Source organism: Hyla sarda, chromosome 5 (assembly GCF_029499605.1).
Source record: "Hyla sarda isolate aHylSar1 chromosome 5, aHylSar1.hap1, whole genome shotgun sequence".
Taxonomy (NCBI): domain Eukaryota; kingdom Metazoa; phylum Chordata; class Amphibia; order Anura; family Hylidae; genus Hyla; species Hyla sarda.
In genome coordinates this window covers 379,742,423-379,761,680 of record NC_079193.1, presented here as the reverse complement: position 1 = coordinate 379,761,680, position 19,258 = coordinate 379,742,423, and the positions used below count along the sequence as shown (strand labels likewise).

At 42.7% G+C, this 19,258-nt stretch overlaps 5 non-coding genes across 5 annotated transcripts in view; all 5 read left to right on the top strand.

Annotated features, from left to right (window-relative positions):
• Positions 1–36, top strand: part of TRNASTOP-UCA (transfer RNA opal suppressor (anticodon UCA)) — an 87-nt gene extending 51 nt beyond the window's left edge. The window contains exon 1 of the tRNA in view: positions 1–36. This exon is cut by the window's left edge and continues 51 nt beyond it. This is a non-coding gene — a tRNA (tRNA-Sec).
• Positions 37–404: 368 nt separating this feature from the next.
• TRNASTOP-UCA (transfer RNA opal suppressor (anticodon UCA)) lies at positions 405–491 on the top strand. The gene has a single exon. It is a non-coding gene; the product is annotated as a tRNA-Sec (tRNA).
• A 1,397-nt stretch (positions 492–1,888) lies between these two features.
• On the top strand, positions 1,889–1,975 carry TRNASTOP-UCA (transfer RNA opal suppressor (anticodon UCA)). The gene has a single exon. It is a non-coding gene; the product is annotated as a tRNA-Sec (tRNA).
• A 407-nt stretch (positions 1,976–2,382) lies between these two features.
• Positions 2,383–2,469, top strand: TRNASTOP-UCA (transfer RNA opal suppressor (anticodon UCA)). Its single transcript has one exon. It is a non-coding gene; the product is annotated as a tRNA-Sec (tRNA).
• A 407-nt stretch (positions 2,470–2,876) lies between these two features.
• TRNASTOP-UCA (transfer RNA opal suppressor (anticodon UCA)) lies at positions 2,877–2,963 on the top strand. Its single transcript has one exon. It is a non-coding gene; the product is annotated as a tRNA-Sec (tRNA).
• The last annotated feature ends 16,295 nt before the right edge of the window (positions 2,964–19,258 follow it).

Genomic DNA, 19,258 nt, shown 5'->3' with positions numbered 1-19,258 from the left:
CTAGGGACAGAGTGGTTCAATTCCACCTTCTGGGCAATTTTTTATAAACCTGTCTGGTTTTCCAAAATTAACCCTTTAGAGTGGTGACAAGGTAATTTTAGGCTCCTACTGCTGTTAAAAAGCCCCCTTTTATTTCTCATTCTCTACATTTCAGTGGACGAGACCAAAACTGGACTTTTGGCCAGAAGTACACACACATGCACTTCTTTTCCCTTACTTCTGTGGCCAGTTAAATCACATAATCCTCTGTGCATTGCCATGGCATAGCGCACAAGATAGTCTACTGGAATGATCCTTAGATTTAGATTTCTTTCATTAGTAATAAATAAATACAATCCTCTCCCTAATGTTACAGTCACTTACATTGTCGGCCTTAAATATCCTGGAGGTGCAACCTTTTCCTTGCCCAGATGATCCTCAGTGGTCTGGAGTGCAGGCTTCAAAGCTGTAGCTGTCTAGGGACAGAGTGGTTCAATTCCACCTTCTGGGCGATTTTTCAAAAGATTTTTTATAAACCTGGCTGGTTTTCCAAAATTAACCCTTCAGAGTGGTGACAAGGTAATTTTAGGCTCCTACTGCTGTTATAAAGCCCCCTTTTATTTCTCATTCTCTACATTTTAGTGGACGAGACCAAAACTGGACTTTTTGCCAGAAGTACACACACATGCACTTCTTTTCCCTTACTTCTCTGGCCAGCTAAATCACATTATACTCTAAGCATTGCTATGAAATAGTGCACAGGAAAGTCTACTGGAATGAACTGGATGCATTGTTCTTGGCTGTTTATTTATACAATACAATACTATAGATAACATATGAAGGGAGAAGGGGGTTACTGATGAACAGAATGGAAAGATAAAGCAGCAGCACAGCAAGGAAGGGGTTACACTAAGCTTTGATCTGTTCCTGTTGCTGCTGAGAAGCTAAAAAAGAAGAGATATTACATTACAGCAATGTGTATATACAGTGGTAGATATCTTGATATTTACATATAAGACTAACTGGTGAAGGGGCGGAGCTGTGCTGGCCTCTCTTGGCTGAGGGAACACCCAGTTGACTTCAAAGCCTAATTTGAGTATCTTTTTAAAACTCTGATATATCGACACTGGAAGGGTCAATTAACTAATGAGAGGTATGTATGGATTTAGGGTGAAAAGTCCTTTACAACCGTGACCTTACTTTATCATACCCTAAACAGCTGCTGACTGGTTGACACTAACTGTATTCTATTTTCTTTCTATTATCTCTACTTTTTTCCCTCTAAGTTATAAAGTTTTTTTAACGTCACTGCCATACTACAGCCACAACCCTTTGTGTTTTATTTTTTGTTTTGGTAAAAATAGCTGTATGAGGGCTTGTTTTGGAGGAATAGCAATCCAGCTGTTGCAAAACTACAATTCCCAGCATTCCCGGAGAGCCTAAAACAGACCATTGCCCTGAAGCAGTGCTTCACAAGCAGTGTGCCTCCAGCTGTTGCAAAACTACAACTTTCAACATGCCCGGACAGCCAAAGGCTGTCCGGGCATGCTGAGAGTTGTAGTTTTACAAAAGATAGAAGAATCGTGGTTGGGTAAACTTAATGGACTCTGTTTTTATTTTTTTTATTTTTTTACAAACTGCTTACATAACTTTGTAAGAAGCACAGTCATCTCCCACAATGCATTGCTGCAGTATTCTATGCAAATTATAGTGCAAATACTCCCACAGTTTATATTTAGCAGTATCCACGTATGTGTGTATATATATATATATTTTCATATATTCATATATTCTTCCTATTGATCCTTAGATTTCTCTCATTAGTAATAAATAAATACAATCCTCTCCCTAATGTTACAGTCACTTACATTGTCAGCCTTAAATATCCTGGAGGTGCAACCCTTTCCTTGCACAGATGATCCTCAGTGGTCTGGGGTGCAGGCTTCAAACCTGTAGCTGTCTAGGGACAGAGTGGTTCAATTTCACTTTCTGGGCGATTTCGTTTTGAATGTTTTTCTTATCTCTCGTTTCAAAAGATTTTTTATAAACCGGGCTGGTTTTCCAAAATTAACCCTTCAGATTGGTGCAAGGTAATTTTAGACTCCTACTGCTGTTATAAAGCCCCCTTTTATTTCTCATTCTCTACATTTAAGTGGACGAGACCAAAACTGGACTTTTTGCCAGAAGTACAAAAGCATGCACCTCCTTTTCCTTACTTCTCTGGCCAGTTAAATCACATAATCCTCTTTGCATTGCCATGGCATAGCGCTGAAGAAAGTCTACTGGAATGATCCTTAGATTTAGATTTCTCTCACTAGTAATAAATAAATATAATCATCTCCCTAATGTTACAGTCACTTACATTGTCAGCCTTAAATATCCTGGAGGTGCAACCCTTTCCTTGCACAGATGATCCTCAGTGGTCTGGGGTGCAGGCTTCAAACCTGTAGCTGTCTAGGGACAGAGTGGTTCAATTTCACTTTCTGGGCGATTTCATTTTGAATGTTTTTCTTATCTCTCGTTTCAAAAGATTTTTTATAAACCGGGCTGGTTTTCCAAAATTAACCCTTCAGATTGGTGCAAGGTAATTTTAGACTCCTACTGCTGTTATAAAGCCCCCTTTTATTTCTCATTCTCTACATTTAAGTGGACGAGACCAAAACTGGACTTTTTGCCAGAAGTACAAAAGCATGCACCTCCTTTTCCTTACTTCTCTGGCCAGTTAAATCACATAATCCTCTTTGCATTGCCATGGCATAGCGCTGAAGAAAGTCTACTGGAATGATCCTTAGATTTAGATTTCTCTCACTAGTAATAAATAAATATAATCATCTCCCTAATGTTACAGTCACTTACATTATTGGCCTTAAATATCCTGGAGGTGCAACTCTGTCTTCGCCCAGATGATCCTCAGTGGTCTGGGGTGCAGGCTTCACACCTGTAGCTGTTTAGAGACAGAGTGGTTCAATTCCACCTTCTGGGCTGTACTTTACCAAAGATTTTTATGAATCTTCCGGGTTTTGTTAACCTCTTGAGGACAATGGGCATACCTCTACGCTCCTCCCACTCACCTTCTATGACGTGGGGTCTCGAGTTGACCCTGTGTCATAGGAGGTCAGTCCCGGTGGCCATATGCCGTCAGGACCTGTGTCTAATGCCTGACATTACTGATCGCGGTGATGCCCGGTATTAACCTATTAAATGCCACAATCAAAGTTGATCGCCGCATTTAAAATGAGAAAAAAAAAAATGCGTTCCCGGCAGCTCAGTCAGGCTGATCGGGATCACCACGGTGAAATCACGGTGTCCCGATCAGCTAACGGGAGGGCCCTTACCTGCCTCCTCACTGTCCGTTCTCCTCTGCGATGCTAGCCTGGCTGATCAGGCTGGAGCAGCAGAGCGCTGATAACACTGATCAATGCTATGCTATGGTTTAGCATTGAACAGTGTATGCAATCAGAAGATTGCATGTAATAGTCTCCTATGAGGACTATAAAATAGTGTAAAAAAAAGTTAATAAATGGGAATTAACCTCTTCCCTAATAAAAGTTTAAATCACCCCCCTTTTTCCCAAATTCCATATAAAACTATGTAAGCATGCAATTTTTTCGTGTTTCTGTTGTTTACCATGTAGGATCAGGAATGTGATAATTTAATTCTTTGTACACATAGATCAATTTTTGAAATTTTTTTTTGGGGAAAATGGGAAAAGGGGGTGATTAGAATTTTTATGGGAGGGAGTGCTCTATTTTTATCAAATGTTTTTGTACTTTTTTTCAAACTTTTGGAGGTAGGTGACAGCAGTGAAAGGAGGTGCAGCAGAAAGGAGGGTGACAGGAAATATATATATATATATATATATATATATATATATATATATATATAAAAAGTAAAATTAAGGGAATCGGCACTTGAGAAAGGCTTCATTGTGAGGCTGAAACGTCGCACTTGACTTGATGGGTGAATAAATACACCTTTTTTCTGCCATTGGAGTGCCGCTTTCCTTTTTTGGAGTTATATATATATATATATATATATATATATATATATATATATACACGTATAAGGGGATACATCAGCTGCCGGGTGTATCTAATTGCTCTACACAACCACCACCGATGCTCTGACTGACAAACACCTCAGCTCCAGGATGAAATTCTCAGTCGCCATGATGACCTGGCGTCTGGGATTTGTGGAGCCCTGGCTATGAGACAGTTGGGAGTTAGAGAGGGGAACAATGCTAGACAAGCTAAAGAATGTGAAGAAATGGCACGTAGAGTCCAACAAATGAAAAAACTAAATGCCCTGAAAACATCTTGTGAGTCCGCCCTGAGAGAAATACTGAATGGTGACCACAAGGAATGGTCGGTCTATGGGAATAACTGAGCTCCTCACTTTATCCATTACACATCTGACCCGAGTGAGGTCACTGTTCACACAATTACTAGTTTTACAAATATCAAAAACTCCTTTGGGATTTTGGGAGAAAAACCATCAGAATTCTTTCTGAAAATTCTTTTTTGAATAGAAATATTTCACTGACTCCAGATAAAAATCGACTGGATCACTAAGAAGCCCAAAAAAATGCCAGTAAAAATTTCAAGAAATACACAACAAAATTTGTCATTTTTTCTGGAAATTCTATATGTGTCACTGAGTTTTCAAAAAACTTTTGCTGGGTCCTAGAGACATGTCAAACATTTTGATCAGTTGGGTCTGAATACTTAGACCCCGACCAATCAATAGAACAAGCCGAGAGAAGCCAGAAGTGTGTTCTCCCCCAGCTCTGTGCCATGTGACCCAGACAAACATTGTATGTCCATGGGACGGTCTAAGATAGCATTCATGGAGAATGGGGAGAAGAGGTGTTCAGCCGCTCACTTCTTCCTGCTCGTTCTCCTGATTGGTGAAGGTGTCAGCACCGAGACCCCGACCTATCACAACTTTAGCATGTCAAATTTTTCTTAACCCTCTAGAGGGCACGTTTCCCAACACAGTGATCGGAACAAACCAGATAATGGACATGGATAATGGTGGACATCGGCAATCACGCTGATGTCTGCCATTAACCCTTCAGATGCTGTAGTCAATACTGATCACAGCATCTAAGGTATCTGCAGTGCTTGGGGGAACTCATCGGACCACACGCAATGCCATTGCTGGGATTCAATGAGTCAAGATGGCAGCCGGAGGTCTACTTACCTCCTTCATGCCGCTCTTCCAGGATCCATCTGTATGGTCTACTTTCTGGCAGACTATACAATTGGATCGCCTATTGTACTGATCTGTGCTAAGCCAATGCATGGCACTGAACAGTAATAACAATCTACAGATTGCCATAAATACTCCCCTATGGGGACTTTATATAAAATAAAAAAATTAAACACATTTTAATTAAAAAGGTGAATAGGCCCCTCCCCAAATACAAAATTAAATCACCCCTTTTTCCCATTTCACTAATAATTTTTTTTTTTAAAAAGTATATTTATTATCGCCGGTTGCGTCAATGTACGAACAATTAAAATATAATGTTCATGATCCCGTATGGTAAATGGCGTAAATGTAAAAAAATCCCAAAGGTCTTATTTTCAGTCACACCCTGTCATAGAAAAAGTGGAATAAAAAGAAAACAAAAAGTCACATATAATCAAAATTTTTACTGACAGAAACTACAGCGCAAAAATGACCCTCATACATCCCCGTATACGGAAAAATGAGAACGTTATAGGAGATCAGAAAAGGACAACGCGTGTAACCATGGGGATTTATCAAAATCTATGCAGAGCAAAAGTAGATCACTTCTTTTATTTAAAGGGGTACTCCACTGCCCCAGCATTCGGAACATTTAGTTCCTAACGCTGGGTGCGGGCTGCAGGGGTCGTGATGTCATGGTCACGCCCCCTCAATGCATGTCTATGGGAGGGGGGCGTGGCGACTGCCACGCCCCCTCCCATAGACATGCATTGGGGGGGCGTGGCCATGATGTCATGACCCCCACAGCCCGCACCCAGCGTTCAGAATGAAATGTTCTGAATGCTGGGGCAGTGGAGTACCCCTTTAAAAATGAAAGAAGCGATCTGATTGGTTGCTATGGGCAACTGGGCAACTTTTCCTCTGCACAGGTTTTGATAATTCTCCCCTATTGACCCACAGAATATAGAGCACATGTCAGTTTTACCATAAATTTTTCCCCAAATTGGAACATTGCATTTGTAAAAAGATTTCCATTCACAAATAATAGTTTTTTATGGTTGTGCCGTACATGGTAAAATGAAAGGTGTCATTACAAAGTTCAACTGGTGGCGCAAAAAAAACAAAGCTGGCGGAAAAATGGAAATGCAAAAATGAAAAGGGCAAAATGGTTGTCCGGTCGCAACCGGACTCTAGTGGCTGGAGGATTCTGCCTGTAGCCAAGATGCAGGAGCAAAAGACAGAATGGACTGCGGGAGTCGAGAGAAGGTTTGTTTATTAATATTTTTTATCCTGGCAATGAAGTGTCACCTACAAGGATACAGTGGGAACACTATATAAAAGGGGGGGGACTACCTACAGGGGGTCCTACTTATGGGGAACCATCGCATTAGACAGTCCTAGTAATGATGGGAAGGACACTAAGAGCTCAGCGATATGTGCAGAACGTCCTGCCACCACATGTGTCACCTCTCAAAGAGAGTGACACCTTCTTTAGAGATAGTGGCCTCATTTACTAAACTAAAACCCGCTAGTTTTTGTTGGGTTTTTCCAAGTTATATTGGTGCAGAGTGTCTGAGACAGTGTGCACCAGCAAAAAAAGGGGGAGTGTCTGTCACAAAGGGGCGTGTCTGTCACAAAGGGGGCAGGGTTTCACAACCTGATCTATTTACTATTGAATTTACAAAAAATCCTGTGGATAAATGGCTGGAATGTATCTAATCCTATCATGTATGATACTGTCTGCTGATACACTGTATCTAATCCTATCATATATAATTCTGTTTGCTGAGACACTGTATCTAATCCTATCATGTATGATACTATCTGCGGAGACACTGTATCTAATCCTATCATATATGATTCTATCTGTTGAGACACTGTATCTAATCCTATCATGTATGATACTGTCTCCTGAGACGCTGTATCTAATCCTATCATGTGTGATACTGTCTGCTGAGACACTGTATCTAATCCTGTCATGTGCGATACTATCTGCTGGACACTGTATCTAATCCTATCATGTGTGATACTGTCTGCTGAGACGCTGTATCTAATCCTATCATGTGTGATACTATCTGTTGAGACACTGTATCTAATCCTATCATGTATGATACTGTCTGCTGAGACACTGTATCTAATCCTATCATGTATGATTCTGTCTGCTGAGACACTGTATCTAATCCTACCATGCATGATACTGTCTGCTGAGACACTGTATCTAATCCTGTCATGTATGATACTGTCTGCTGAGACACTGTATCTAATCCTATCATGCATGATACTATCTGCTGAGACACTGTATCTAATCCTGTCATGTATGATACTGTCTGCTTAGACAGTGTATCTAATCCTATCATGTACGATACTGTCTGCTGAGACACTGTATCCAATCCTGTCATGTATGATACTGTCTGCTTAGACAGTGTATCTAATCCTATCATGTACGATACTGTCTGCTGAGACACTGTATCCAATCCTGTCATGTATGATACTGTCTGCTTAGACAGTGTATCTAATCCTATCATGTGTGATACTATCTGCTGAGACACTGTATCTAATCCTATCATGTATGATTCTGTCTGCTGAGACACTGTATCTAATCCTATCATGTATGATACTATCTGCTGAGACACTGTATCTAATCCTATCATTATGATTCTGTCTGCTGAGACGCTGTATCTAATCCTATCATGTATGATTCTGTCTGCTGAGCTGTGTATCTAATCCTATCATGTGTGATACTGTCTGCTGAGACACTGTATCTAATCATGTCATGTATGATACTGTCCGCTGAGACACTGTATCTAATCCTATCATGTATGATACTATCTGCTGAGACACTGTATCTAATCCTATCATGTATGATACTGTCTGCTGAGACACTGTATCTAATCCTATCATGTATGATACTATCTGCTGAGACACTGTATCTAATCCTATCATGTATGATACTGTCTGCTGAGACACTGTATCTGTTCCGATCATGTGTAATACTGTCTGCTGAGACGCTGTATCTAATCCTATCATGTGTGATACTATCTGTTGAGACGCTGTATCTAATCCTATCATGTATGATTCTGTCTGCTGAGACACTGTATCTAATCCTATCATGTGTGATACTGTCTGCTGAGACACTGTATCTAATCCTATCATGAATGATACTATCTGCTGAGACAGTGTATCTAATCCTATCATGTACGATACTGTCTGCTGAGACACTGTATCTAATCCTGTCATGTATGATACTGTCTGCTTAGACACTGTATCTAATCCTATCATGTGTGATACTATCTGCTGAGACAGTGTATCTAATCCGATCATGTGTGATACTGTATGCTGAGACACTGTATCTAATCCTATGATGCATGATACTATCTGCTGAGACAGTGTATCTAATCCTGTCATGTATGATACTGTCTGCTTAGACACTGTATCTAATCCTATCATGTATGATACTATCTGCTGAGACACTGTATCTAATCCTGTCATGTATGATACTGTCTGCTTAGACAGTGTATCTAATCCTATCATGTACGATACTGTCTGCTGAGACACTGTATCTAATCCTGTCATGTATGATACTGTCTGCTTAGACAGTGTATCTAATCCTATCATGTACGATACTGTCTGCTGAGACACTGTTTCTAATCCTGTCATGTATGATACTGTCTGCATAGACACTGTATCTAATCCTATCATGTGTGATACTATCTGCTGAGACACTGTATCTAATCCTATCATGTATGATTCTGTCTGCTGAGACACTGTATCTAATCCTATCATGTATGATACTATCTGCTGAGACACTGTATCTAATCCTATCATTATGATTCTGTCTGCTGAGCTGTGTATCTAATCCTATCATGTGTGATACTGTCTGCTGAGACACTGTATCTAATCCTATCATTATGATTCTGTCTGCTGAGCTGTGTATCTAATCCTATCATGTGTGATACTGTCTGCTGAGACACTGTATCTAATCCTGTCATGTATGATACTGTCCGCTGAGACACTGTATCTAATCCTATCATGTATGATACTATCTGCTGAGACACTGTATCTAATCCTATCATGAATGATACTATCTGCTGAGACAGTGTATCTAATCCTATCATGTACGATACTGTCTGCTGAGACACTGTATCTAATCCTGTCATGTATGATACTGTCTGCTTAGACACTGTATCTAATCCTATCATGTGTGATACTATCTGCATGAGACAGTGTATCTAATCCGATCATGTGTGATACTGTATGCTGAGACACTGTATCTAATCCTATGATGCATGATACTATCTGCTGAGACAGTGTATCTAATCCTATCATGTACGATACTGTCTGCTGAGACACTGTATCTAATCCTGTCATGTATGATACTGTCTGCTTAGACACTGTATCTAATCCTATCATGTATGATACTATCTGCTGAGACACTGTATCTAATCCTGTCATGTATGATACTGTCTGCTTAGACAGTGTATCTAATCCTATCATGTACGATACTGTCTGCTGAGACACTGTATCTAATCCTGTTATGTATGATACTGTCTGCATAGACACTGTATCTAATCCTATCATGTGTGATACTATCTGCTGAGACACTGTATCTAATCCTATCATGTATGATTCTGTCTGCTGAGACACTGTATCTAATCCTATCATGTATGATACTATCTGCTGAGACACTGTATCTAATCCTATTATGTATGATACTATCTGCTGAGACACTGTATCTAATCCTATCATGTATGATACTGTCTGCTGAGACACTGTATCTAATCCTATCATGTATGATACTATCTGCTGAGACACTGTATCTAATCCTATCATGTATGATACTGTCTGCTGAGACAGTGTATCTAATCCTATCATGTATGATTCTGTCTGCTGAGCAGTGTATCTAATCCTATCACATGTATTCTAAATGAGGAGGATGAGGGCAGCAGTTACAGATTGTTACATTGTTATTCTTTGCCTATTGATCTTATTACATTGTTGTTAAAGTTTATCGTGTATATACTATATTTATATATTTATGTTTATCATTTTATATCTTTTTTGTTATACAGTATAATATATATATATGTGTGTGTTTGTATAGTTCTGCAGGAACAATGCGATGGTGAGTCCAGTTCGTTCTCTCCTCCATTACGCCCCAACCCCCCCCCCCCCACCTCGTCTCATCTCTTCTTATTGATCTTATTACACTGCTCAAAAACATAAAGGGAACAAACAACACAATATAACTCCAAGTCACTGACACTTGTGTGAGATCCCACTGTCCACTCAGGAAGAACACTGATTGACAATCAATTTCACATGGAACAGACAACAGGTGGAAATTATAGGCAATTAGCAAGACACCCACAATAAAGAAGTGTTTTTGCAGGTGGTGACCACAGACCACTTCTCCGTTCCTATGCTTCCTGGCTGATGTTTTGGTCACTTTTGAATGCTGGCGGTGCTTTCACTCTAGTGGTCTACAACCCACACAAGTGGCTCAGGTAGTGCAGCTCATCCAGGATGGCACATCAATGCGAGCTGTGGCAAGAGGGTTTGCTGTGTCTGTCAGCGTAGTGTCCAGAGCATGGAGGCGCTACCAGGAGACAGGCCAGTACATCAGGAGACATGGAGGAGGCCGTAGGAGGGCAACAACCCAGAAGCGGGACCGCTACCTCCACCTTTGTGCAAGGAGGAGCAGGAGGAGCACTGCCAGAGCCCTGCAAAATGACCTCCAGCAGGCCACAAATGTGCATGTGTCCACTCAAACGGTCAGAAACAGACTCCATGAGGGTGGTATGAGGGCCCGACATCCACAGGTGGGGGTTGTGCTTCCAGTCCAACACCGTGCAGTATGTTTGGCATTTGCCAGAGAACACAAAGATTGGAAAACTGGCGCCCTGTATCTGTATCGCTACTGGCACCTTTCACTCTTCACAAATGAAAGCAGGTTCACACTCAGCACATGTGACAGACGTGACAGAGTCTGGAGACGCTGTGGAGAACGTTCTGCTGCCTGCAACATCCTCCAGCATGACCGGTTTGGCGGTGGGTCAGTAATGGTGTGGGGTGGCATTTCTTTGGGGGCCGCACAGCCCTCCATGTGCTTGCCAGAGGTAGCCTGACTGCCATTAGGTACCGAGATGAGATCCTCAGACCCCTTGTGAGACCATATGCTGGTGCGGTTGGCCCTTGGTTCCTCCTAATACAAGACAATGCTAGACCTCATGTGGCTGGAGTGTGTCAGCAGTTCCTACAAGAGGAAGGCATTGATGCTATGGACTGGCCGCCCGTTCCCCTGAATCCGATTGAGCACATCTGGGACGTCTCGCTCCATCCACCACAGACTGTCCAGGAGTTGGCGGATGCTTTAGTCCAGGTCTGGGAGGACATCCCTCAGGAGACCATCCTCCACCTCATCAGGATCATGCCCAGGCATTGTAGGGAGGTCATACGGGCACATGGAGGCCACACACACTACTGAGCCTCATTGGGACTTGTATTAAGGACATTACATAAAGTTGGATCAGCCTGTAGTGGGGTTTTCCACTGTGATTTTGAGTGTGACTCCATATCCAGACCTCCATGGGTTAATACATTTCATTTCCATTGATAATTTTTGTGTGATTTTGATGTCCGCACATTCAACTATGTAAAGAGGAAAGTATTTCATATCATTAGTTCATTCATTCAGATCTAGGATGTGTTATCGTTAGAGATGAGCGAACTTACAGTAAATTCGATTCATCACAAACTTCTCGGCTCGGCAGTTGATGACTTATCCTGCGTAAATTAGTTCAGCTTTCAGGTGCTCCGGTGGCTGGAGACTCTTTCCTAGGACTATATCCACCTTTTCCAGCCCACTGGAGCACCTGAAAGCTGAACTAATTTATGCAGGATAAGTCATCAACTGCCGAGCCGAGAAGTTTGTGACGAATCGAATTTACTGTAAATTTGCTTATCTCTAGTTATCGCAGTGTTCCCTATATTTTTTTTGAGCAGTGTACAATGTATATTTTTAAACTTTTCTCGGTATACAGCAGTGGTCTTCAACCTGCGGACCTCCAGATGTTGCAAAACGACAACTCCCAGCATGCCCGGACAGCCAACGGCTGTCCGGGCATGCTGGGAGTTGTCGTTTTGCAACATCTGGAGGTCCGCAGGTTGAAGACCACTGGTATACAGTATACTATATATATGTGTTTATATAGCTCTGCAAACACAGCGCGGCGCTGGTTCCAGTCCGTGCGCACCGCGCCTCCATTACTCCCCCCCCCTCCCATCTGATCTGTTACATGTATCCCCCCCCTCCCCCCCCTTCAAAATGGTAAAAGCCGCACAAATAATCCAGAAGGAGAGAAGCTGAAATAACTTGCGGACAGTGTCAGGGTGAAGTGATGACGGTTGTTTAAAGAAAGCGCGACACAGGCGGCTGATCATGAGAGGCCGAGCGCCGCGACGCCTGCGATTACAGATTCACATCCCTGAGCAATGGACCGCATTACACCGGCAGACGTTTTTAGTATTGAATCATTTATTACGTGGACACCATCACTGTAGCGGGTAATAGAGATTATCAATTCTGCCTTTGGCCTTATCTGACTTCACCTATTACTTAGATGGGGGGGGGGGAGTGAATTACGATGGGGGGGGGGGGGGGGGGCGCCGCGTCACCGGCCGCTCAAACAACTTGATATTTTCTCGTCTTGATGCTATTTACCCACAATGCAGCGCGCGGCGCCTCGGTGGTGATTTTGAACGTGGTGTATGTCGTCGTCTTCACCGGACCTGACCCGCTGCATATTTAGGAATCCAAGGAATAAGAACAGGAGAAGGGGAGTTTATTGAGGGGAGGACACTTAAAAACATTAAAGGGGTATTCCAGGAAAAAAACTTTATATATATATATATATATATATATATATATATATATATATATATATATATATATATATATCTCAACTGGCTCCAGAAAGTTGAACAGATTTGTAAATTACTTCTATTAAAAAATCTTAATCCTTTCAGTACTTATGAGCTTCTGAAGTTAAGGTTGTTTTTATTCTGTCTAAGTGCTCTCTGATGACACTCGTCTCGGGAACCGCCCAGTTTAGAAGAGGTTTGCTATGGGGATTTACTTCTAAACTGGGCGGTTCCCGAGACAGGTGTCATCAGAGAGCACTTAGACAGAAAAGAACAACCTTAACTTCAGAAGCTCATAAGTACTGAAAGGCTTAAGATTTTTTTTTTAATAGAAGTAATTTACAAATCTGTTTAACTTTCTGGAGCCAGTTGATATATATAAAAAAAAGGTTTTTTCCTGGATGACCCCTTTAAAAAAAAAAAAAAAAAAAAAAAAAACTTAAAATAAAATAAAAAAATACAAAGAGAAAATGTAGAAATTTTTAGATTGTTACAAAATTTCCATTGACTGTTTCTTCGTTTTTACTGTATCTGCTGCGAGTTACCAATATGGCCGACGTGACGGATGGCGCAGGAATCTTTTCTCAAGGAGAATTTAACCCTTTCCAGCCCCACTAAAACTCCCAGCATGCCCGGTAGTATAGAAGAACTCTACTGTACCAACAAAGTGACATCATACATTGTAGGTGACATCACTTCTGCACTCACTGTTAGGTAATTAGGTAAAACTACAACTCCCAGCATCCTGTTGGCTTTCCAGGCATGCTGGGAGTTGTAGTTTTGCTACAGCTGGAGGTCCACAGTTTGGAGACCTAAGATATAATGCAGTGTTTCCCAACCAGGGTACCTCCAGCTGTTGCAAAACTACAACTCCCAGCGGCTGTCCGGGCATGCTGGGAGTTGTGGTTTTGCAACAGCTAAGAGTCTGCAGTTTGGAGACCTAGGGTATAATGCAGTATTTCCCAACCAGTGTGCCTCCAGCTATTGCAAATCTACAACTCCCAGCATGCCCGGACAGCCAACAGCATGCATGGAGTTGTAGTTTTGCTACAGCTGGAGGTTCACAGTTCGAAGACCTAGGAGGTAATGCAGTATTCCCCACCATGGTGTTATAGCTGTTGCAAAACAACAACTCCCAGCATGCCTCGACAGCCAACGGCATGCTGGGAGTTGTTGTTTTGCAACAGCTGGACGCTCACAGTTTCAAGACCTGGGATATAATGCAGTGTGCCTCCAGCTGTTGCAAAACTACAACTCCCAGCATGCCTGGACAGCTAACGGCTCTCTGGGCATCCTGGGAGTTGTAGTTTTGCAACAGCTGAAGGCACACTGCATTATATCCGAGGTCCAATGGTTTGGGAGCAGCTGGAGGTCTACAGTTTGGAGACCTAAGATATAATGCAGTGTTTCCCAACCAGGGTGCCTCCAGCTGTTGCAAAACTACAACTCCCAGCATGCCCGGACAGCCAACGGCTGTCCGGGCATGCTGGGAGTTGTGGTTTTGCAACAGCTAAGAGTCTGCAGTTTGGAGACCAAGGGTATAATGCAGTATTTTCCAACCAGGGAGTCTCCAGCTGTTGCAAAACTACAACTCCCAGCATGCCTGGACAGCCAATGACATGCTGGGAGTTGTAGTTTTGCAACAGCTGGACGCTCACAGTTTCAAGACCTAGGATATAATGCAGTGTGCCTCCAGCTGTTGCAAAACTACAACTCCCAGCATGTCATTGGCTGTTAAGGCATGCTGGGAGTTGTAGTTTTGCAATCACTGGAGGGCCACAGTTTGGAGAGCTTAGGCTATAATGTGTTAAGAAATATTTTTTTAATACTTGTGAATTTGACTGGAAATAAAAAAAAATATAATAATTCCACTATCATTTTCAGATTTCTTTTTATAGGAATTAATGAATAATAAATCTTTTCTGCAGGTGGAGTGTCGTTACGGTGATACATTAAATTTATAAATGCAGACAAAGAAGTGTATAGTCCAGCTCACTCCCTCAGCCCGTCGCGCCAGGACCGGCGCGGGCAACACCGACTGGAATTGACAAGTAAAAGCAAAATGTCCAGCGCGAATATGAAGGAACTGGATGTTTATTCCAATAGCCAAAAAGACAAGGAGAACATGACAAGGTGACGCGTTTCGGTCCTAAGGCTGGACCTTAGTCATACACCTATGACTAAGGTCCAGCCTTAGGACCGAAACGCGTCACCTTGTCATGTTCTCCTTGTCTTTTTGGCTATTGGAATAAACATCCAGTTCCTTCATATTCGCGCTGGACATTTTGCTTTTACTTATTAAATTTATAAAGTTTTTTTTCCCAATGTTGTTGCTGTTCCAAAAATTGATTTGTATCGCCATATTCGGAGACCCAAAACCTTTTTGGTTTCCTGTTGATGGACGGCCATTTTTGCTTTGGTTTTGCAGTGGGTTATTGGTACCAACTTGGGGGAGAGGTCCTTTTTTAAAGCGTGCTTCTCAGGTCACACGATTGGATAAACCTGACTCGTTTTGTTGGATTAAAGGGGTCCTCTGAAGAGTTAATTCTTTTTTAAATCTGTTCAGGGAGGGGGTAAGTTAAAAACCCGACCATTTTCTAACTTTCTGCGTTCCTGTACCACCGCCGATAAAACGGAATTCTGCTTCCAGCTCTCTGGTGCTTCCGGGTTTGGTGATTGGCTGGGCAGGGGTGTGACATTACATCCTCGAAACCGGAGGCGCCAGTCAGAGGGGACCGAAGGTCCATTGTACCAATTGTGACCAGGTGAGTTTAGGCTCTCACTGCTATTATTGAGCCCCTGAGGGCCCCCTCCATGATGCACATATATTTCTCATTCACTACAATTCAGGAGGTGAGACCAGACCTGGGCTGTTTGCCAGCAGTACACACACAGGCACTTTCTTCCTTACTTGAATGGGCAATCACAGCACAATACATAATCCTCACAACCACACCGTGACATAGTGCTGGTAAAAGTTCACAGAAAAGCCTGGCATTGTTCTGTGCTCATGATTTACAGAACACAGTACTATGGATTGCATGTGGGGACGAAGGGGGCTACTGATTTACTGGGTTTACAAGGTGCTGTGTGAACAGAAAGAAAAGAAATAGCAGCACAGCGAGGAAGGGGTTACACTCAGTACTGAACTGCTGCTACTGCTTAGATAGGGAGGAAGTTTTGATCTAACTTTCATGGAAAGATCAGCAGCAATGCAGCAAGGAAGGGGTTACTCTAAGCACTGACCTTCTGTTACTGAGATGAGGAAGAAGCATTGATATACCTTTTCAAGACAACAGAGCAACAAATGACTAAACATTGAACTGCTGCTGAGATGGGATTGGAGTCTTGATCTACCTTTCATGGAAAGCACAACAGCAACACAGCAAGGAACGGTTTACTGTAATCACTCACCTTCTGTTACTGTGATAAGGATTGCATAGCAACAAAAGGGTTACACTAAGAACCGAATTGCTGCTGAAATGGGAGGGGAGTGACATGTCAAAGAAGAAGTTACTCTAAGCACTGACCTGCTGTTACTGATTTGAGGTGGAAACCGATATATACATTTCAAGGATAGCGCAGCAACAAAGGGGTTACACCAAGCACTGAACTGCTGCTGCTGAGAGGAGAGGGGAGCCTTGACTTGACAGTGCAGACTCTGGAGGGTGTAAAAAGTCTCAGCTTACATTCACACAGGTCATGATCTCAGGATCTTCCCTCTCCTACTCATAGCAGAACATTAGTCCCGGTCCCCACTTTCTGTGTTCCGCCTTGGTCTCTCTGTTACAAGAGATTAATATCTCCTAAGAACAGGTGATGGACAGCAAATACAAGGAGAAGGGAGACACCCAGAGGACAAAATTTAGAGCTGATTTTTGGTAAATTAAGTTATTTACAAATGTTACAGATTACATGGGCTATCACATCAAGGAAAAGTGTTTGACATGATAACTTTTTCTTTATTTTTTGGTGGTATTTTAGGGTGCCTACTGCACGCGTTACACAATATTTAAATATTTCTTTTCTAGCCGTGGCAGCAGCTCCAAATCCTCTTGTGTACAGCTGTGGCTTTGCTTGGAGGGGTGGATAATGAACCAATGATATCTGGCCTCGGCAACCACGACCTCCTGGGATGGTCTTTTTCAGTCACACGCTTGCTGCAGCGCATTGCTTCTGATACAGGTCTTCTCCTTGCACTAGCTCCTGATACCTTTGTTTATTCTCCTGTTCTCTTGTTCTCCTGACCTTTTTTGCTTGTTCTCTGACTAGTGATTTGGTACTGTTTGACTTCCTCGTTCTAACTTGACCTACCTGACTTTGCTCTTGCTGTTTGTTCCTCTGGTTATTGCTCACCTGTTTCTGCTGCATGGTCTGTTACTTGGTTAACCCTTTGTTTCCTGACTTTCTCCCCGACCTATGTACTGGAGTATTTGTTGTGTTTGACTTTACTGTGCCCTGCATTAGTTTAGAATAGGGACTGTTGCCCAGTTGAAGATCCATCGCATAAGGCAAATTGTCAGCAGGCATCAAGTAGTCATGGTCAAGGGCTGTGGGTTAACTCATGGCTGTATAGGATAGGGTCCTATGTATAGGATAGGGGATAAGATGTCTGATCTCGGGGGTCCCGCTGCTGGGTACCCCCGCATTATTGCATGCGGCACCCACCTGTTTTTTCACCGGAACCGCTGGAGGGTTTGAGTCGCTACTACGGGAAGGGAAGTCTGTGATGTCAGGACTCCGCCCCCCGTGTGACGTCACGCCCGTCCCCTCAGTGCAAGTCTATGGGAGGGGGCATGACTGCCATCACGCCCCCTCCCATAGACTTGCATTGAGGGGATGGGCGTGACGTCACACAGGGGCGGAGTCCTGACATCACAGACTTCCGTTCCCGTAGGGGATAAGATGTCTAGGGTGGGAGTACCCCTTTAACCCATTCCCTATGTGACAACTTCTGATACCAACCCTGAAAAATCTTTACAAGTTTATACTCAACCAAAGAATTTCCTTATCAACACCTATCGATTCCCACCCCCATGTGTTTCATCACACGTAGTCATCAAAATCGTACGCGATGAGTAAAAATTAATATTTGTCCTGCAGAAAACGGATGTCGTTGCGAATTCTGTGTCGAGGGCGAATCTCACGTGCTGTTCTTTTTCTCGGATACATCTCACCCTGACAAATTAGCAAATGCAATCAGCCCTCCATCTAATGGAATCCGTGCTCCCTTATAATTATTTTCTGATTAATAAGATTGGTATCTCTGGATTATTCCGCGCACCGCTCTTAGCGTTGGCTCCGACGATTGGGATGTAAATTTATTCATTGGCGCTTCAAAGAGATGCTTGTTTTTTTTGTGAAATCTTAGCCAGGAACTAATTGTGGGAGCCGCCATTTGTCATCTCTTCCTGTTTGCTCATTTGTGGGTATAAAGTTTATACAATGTCAGAAGCCTCAAGTGAAAAAACAATCCTTGAAGGTCAACGACAAAGGTCAATGCAAGCCGTCAAACCCGGAACGGCAAGCAGGGGCGCTCCAGCCAAAAGCGCTTTATTACCTCCACATTGATGTCTATATGGACTCCTCCCCTGCACAGTGCAGAGACTTTGTGCCCCTCTAGGGTGGGGCTTTTATTTGGTCACATCTCTCACCACTCCCTTAACTTTGCAGCTGGAGCAATTATTGGACACATTTTGTTGTTTCCTCCTCACCTAATTAGGCTATGTTCACACACAGGGCCGGTGTAGTGCCATATTTTGCGTTTTGCTTTGGAATGTAGAAATTCAGAGTGGATACAGCACCAAATAGCTGAGGACTCAGGCTGGTAGATGGAACAAGACTTTATTTGCCATCCATGTGCAACGTTTCGGCAATAAACTGCCTTTTTCAAGCCTTTGCTTTGGAATGTGTTACATGACTCAGCACTTTCCATGTGGTCACATGTGCGCGTGTCACGTGACCACAAATACGCCATCTCAAACACTGTTCCCTTCAGTGTGAGTTCGGCTACCACTGAAGGAGGATGATTCCAGCTGTGATAGCCGAAGCGCTGCGGCTGCAATGTTATATTCGTGCTGCCGCTGTAATTTAAATGATTCTATGGGGACAATGCGCCTGCGCGGGGGGGGGACTGTATGAGATGCCAGCTGCTGCGTTCAGTTTA